Genomic DNA, 5,263 nt, shown 5'->3' on the forward strand with positions numbered 1-5,263 from the left:
AATATGACAGAAACACTACTAGTATTATTATTCCAGGACATTGAATCCAGGACACAGTCAAACCTCTTCAGCAGTGACAATGATAGGAAAAGTCACTGCTTCTCAGTAACACACGGTGTATAATGAACAGGGTTCAATCACTTCTGGTCTTGCATGAATATATAAAAAAATAAAATAACCAATTTACAAAACTAATGTATCTTCTCTTTAAATGTTTCGTATAGATACAACTTCAATTATTTTGTTTCATTAGTGGCTTGGTTTCAGAGACTTTTCATTCACAAGTCAAACCACAACCCACCCACAGAGAACCAATAGCCTCTAGACTTATAGTGCAAATAAAGAGTTCTGAACTGCAACAGACATTTCTAACATACAAAACAGAGACAATTTGGAGAGGTGCATGCAAGACGCACCACTAGAATAGATGATCTGTTTACTGGTGAGGTCACTGGGACTCCAGTTGTTTCCAGACTCTGGCACTCAACTCAAACTCTGATCTTAGGCTTTGTACTTTACTTTTCCAGTTTCACTAATGACACACACGTGATTCAAATCCCTGAAGTATTCATTACAGTCAAGGGCACATCCTACAACAAACTTGTCCAGAATTTTCAAAGCCAACAAAGTCTGGTCTATAGCCAACACTTTGAGGAGTCCTTTTCACCAGCAATCTTGCAGCCTTGACCATCTTTGGATTATACTGACTGACCAAGAAAAGCCAGGGCTGCATTGTTTTGCCAGTGTCAATTATATATTCAACAATCAGGACATTCTTTCCAGTCAGAGTTGAAATATCATCTCCACCAATTACTTTGATGTCCGCAGTTGACTGGTCATTTCAGTCTAGTGAAATCTACAGTCATAGGAATGGATCTGTCACTATTTCTGTTCAGTGCCTTGATATAATCCAGCAGGTCAGCAAAGAATTTATAGCCCCCTTTGAGCACACAAAGGGCAACAATGTGATGGCTGCCCATCTCTTTCATAACATCTCTAGCAAGCCGATGGGTCCTGTCCATAATTAATTCATGAGGAAGGAACACCTTCCTCAAATCCTCCGCATAACGATTAGGTATGCAAAATAAATCTAGGTCATAGCCTGGCTCGTCATCACTAATCACTACGCTAGGACTGCGGGTCTCCATAGCAGAGCCGTCCGGGGTGAGAGGAGGGTAGCCAAATGCTAGACAGCCAGCAGAGGAGAATTTCCTGTATTTTATGGTTTTTCATTTGCTTGTAGTCTTGTTTCTTTGTTCTCTTTCTCTCTTGTGGGAGTGTATTTTTGCCTTACCCAACAGGTGACAGCAATTACGACCTTAAAACTCATTCACAGTCATACGCTCTTCAACCCTATCAATTAAGCCAGAGTACATAAAAACTGCTATAAACAGGATTGGAGTCCTGGTGCGGCTATGTGGGTTAATGTGCTGGACGATATAGTCAGCTTGAACCGCAAGGTTGGTGGTTCAAAATCACAAGCCACACCTCAGAAACCCTACATACGGTGTCTATGGGTCAGATCTGACTTGATTGCACTTAACAATGACAACATAAACAAGATAAATGACAACAATAAACAACAGCTAAATTCAAATACAACTGAGTTTCATAAATAGAAGAGAATGGTGCATAAGCTCTTCTCTTGATTATACCCATCATGTTCAGTCCGTGAGTGCTTAAGAATATACCTTCTAAATACAAATACAGTGTCATTGCAATTCCTCAATAGCAACAGACAATCTCTGTTCACATGAAAAATAAAACAAACAAACAACAACAACAAAAACAAAAACAAAAAAACAAGACAGTGTAGCTCAAACAAATGACCAAGAAGCAGAGCTAGAAAATGTTTTGGATGTAACGAGGTACTGGAATTGCCTGAAAAAAGGTCAGAAGAACAATATTTAGGTATAAGGAGCTCTGGTAGCATAGTGGTTACCAGTCGGGCTGCCAACCTCAAGGTCAGCAGTTTGAAACTACCAGCAGTTCTGTGGGAAAAAGATGAGGCATTCTGCTCCCATAAATATTTACAGCCTTGGAAACCCTGTGCAGGGTCATTATGAGTCAGAACCGACTCCATGGTACTTAACAAAAACAACAGCAAACATGTTATTGGCATAAACGTAGAGGGAAACAGGGAAGAATCCCAAAGAACCTACAGGAACAGTCAAGAAAAATAGACAAAGGGTTGGAGAAAATACAAATCATGCACATAGAAATCCAGAGGATTAGTGCTAAGATATAGAAATGGACAATATAGAGAAAGGGCAAAGGAGTAGATTTGAATCAATGGAAGCCAAAATTAGTGAGCAGTAAGATCAGTCACTCAGTGCAAGTAAGTTACAAGAACAATCAGAAAAAAATAATGAAAAAAATCTAAAGAATGCCTAAGATTCATGTGACACACATGAAGAGGCATAACCTACATGTGGTTGGAATTCCAGAACAGGAAGAAACAAAGAAAATCACAGAAGAGATAGTTGAAAACTGCGGGAAAAAACATCTCTAACATCATGAAAGACAAGAAGATAAGCACTGAAGAAGCTGAACAAACCCCAGGCAGGATAGACCCCCAAAGAAAATCACCAAAATATATTATAATGAAACTCTCTGAAATCAAAGACAAGGAAATAATCCTGAAAGCAGCTCAGAAAAACAGAAACATTACTATAAAGGAAAACCACTAAGATTAAGATCTGATTTCTCAGCAGAAACAATGCTTGCAAGAAGGCAATGGGGAGACATACAAAACTCTGAAAGACAAAGAACTTCCAAACAAGAATCATATACCCAACCTAACTGTACCTCAAATATGATGATGAAATTAGGACATTTCCAGATAATATAATTTCTCATATAAATAGTGTATGGCAAAACTAAGACATATACTAACATGAGTTCTTTGGGCAGAGAACCAACATTAAGGAAACATCAGCTGGAATTCAGTCCATATATGAAAGTGTTGAAAGAAGAACAAAAGTATAAGACTGAAAAGAGGGAATCTGAGATGCCAGTGTAGATTAGGCAACTACAAAGTGAAGGGAGGGTAAAGCATAATTATATAGTTTCAGGTGGTCATGAGATCAGTTAGATTTTAAGATAAAATTCACAGTTTTAAAATGGTGAAAGCTTTTTTTGTTTTTGTTTTTATTGTGAATTATGTGGGTCTCCATGGGAGAACATCTGTTTTAAATTCATCCTATCGTATTTTGTTTCATTGCAGTGATTACAATCCTCTCCATACATTACCAAACAACCAAAGCATACATCCCATAGCCCTGCCCCCCACCCCCTAGCTGTCAGCACAGCTGTCCCTCCTTGAGTCCACTGTCCCCAGCCACTCCTCTGTCCTTGTCATCATCTCTGCCTACATTTCTGGCATCACTTCTTCTCTGGGTAGGGTCCCGTACTCTGCTCTTCCCACTTGATGGTCCTAGGAACCTCTGCTCCTGGACTGCAAAATCAGTCACTCCCCTGCTTTTGTAACAAAATATATACCTTTACATTTCCAACCCTCAAAGTCAGTTCTGATAGCAATTATTTACTATTGTACTACAAGTGTCTTATCACCATTTCCTTTCATTAGCTCTGTCCCAACAGGTTGGAAACCATTCAGTGGAGATTCTACCTTTCCCTGCCCCATCTGGAACTAGACTCTCTCTTGAAAGCTTGTAAGACGGTAACTTCTTGCCTTTGTAGTCCCCCACCCATTTTGGGTAACCAATGTCTAAGTTGCCCAACCCTGTCAACCCTGCGTACCGAGGAGGTGGGAGTTCCTCTTTTTCTCTGATCCTCCACCTTACTAAACATGATATCCTTCTCCAGCAACTGGTCCCTCCAGACAGTATGTCTGAAATATGAGAGACAGAGTTTGGTCATCTTGGCCTCCAGGAGCACTATGGCTGCATTTCTTCCAAAACGGATCTATTGGTTCTTTTGGCAGCCCATGACACTGTCAATATTCTCCTCCAACACCATAACTCAAATGCATCAATTCTTCTATGGTCTTCCTTATTCACTGTCCATCTTTTGCATATATATGAGGTTATTGAAAATACCATGTATTAAGTCAGGTGCACCTTAATCCTTAAGCTGACATCTTTGCTCTTCAACACTTTACAAAGGTCTTGTGCAGCAGATTTACCTAATGCAATATGTCATTTGATTTCTTGACTGCTGCTTCTGTGAGTGTTGGTGGTTGATCCAAGAAAATGAAGTCTCTGACAACTTCAATCTTTTCTCCATTCATAAGAAAGTTGTTTATTGGTCCAGTGGTAAAGACTTTTGTTTTCTTTACATTGAGATGTAATCAATACTGAAGGATGGGCTCTTTGATATTCATCAGTAAATGTTTTAAATACTCTTCACTTTCAGCAAGCAAGATTTTATCAAACCATAAGCATATTTAAGTTCATCAAATTGTAGCAGTTTACACTTTTTTTTTCTATTATTTCTTCTTCTAGTTGAGTTCTGCTCATCCAGCCATTGAAGCCAGTTCCAGTGGGTACTATCTGCAAATAAGGGTGTTCTTATGCTTCTCCCCTCACTTCCTATCAACTGGACGCTTAGCTCTCTGCTCTAGTCCTCTGTGGCCATGTCACTGCCTCTGGGCCCATTAGTTTCCGGGTTGTGCCATACTGCTGGCAAACCAGGTCTCCACGCAGGCTCACAGGAGTCTATTGAATGTGTTTGGACTTAGCTTCCAACTTCATTGCTGTTTTTCCCCCTCTACCCCTCATCAGTGACCAACGTGGTCACCAGCCTGCTTTTGTATTCCCCTTGAATCTCAGTCTTGGTATGGGGTTTGCTCTGAGGTGACCTGACCATTTGTCTTAATGGCTCCTGGGCGAACAGCTTTCTTGTTCTTGTAGTAGTCAATCAGACTGCCATTGTTTTTTTTATTTTTCCTGTCAGTCATTCTTTCATGAAGTATCTTCTGTTCTTCTAGCCATTCTAGGCTGGTCTACTTGTACTTTCAAGTGGGAATGTCCCACCTCAGAAGGTTCTGAATGGGGCTCAGGATTCTACCTATGATCTTATGCAATGCAAAGGCTCCACAGGAAGCCTGTTTCACTGGGCAACTTCTAGCCCCCTATAAGGTATTCCTATCAGTTATAGGCTTAAGACAGACTTACAAGCTATCTATTGTGATGTTTCTGGTTATTCCTTTCTCTCCCCCTCAAGTGTCTATTTTACAATGGTAGTCAAGGGAAACCAAGATTCAAAAGACAGCCAAGCATATTAACATTATTCCCCTCTT

The 5,263-nt window shown here is 40.1% G+C and overlaps 1 pseudogene; it reads right to left on the bottom strand.

Moving 5' to 3' along the window:
- Positions 1-501: 501 nt before the first annotated feature.
- On the bottom strand, positions 502-1,148 carry LOC102820079 (annotated as a pseudogene).
- Between the last annotated feature and the right edge of the window lie 4,115 nt (positions 1,149-5,263).

Source organism: Chrysochloris asiatica, unplaced genomic scaffold, assembly GCF_000296735.1.
Source record: "Chrysochloris asiatica unplaced genomic scaffold, ChrAsi1.0 scaffold00248, whole genome shotgun sequence".
NCBI lineage: Eukaryota > Metazoa > Chordata > Mammalia > Afrosoricida > Chrysochloridae > Chrysochloris > Chrysochloris asiatica.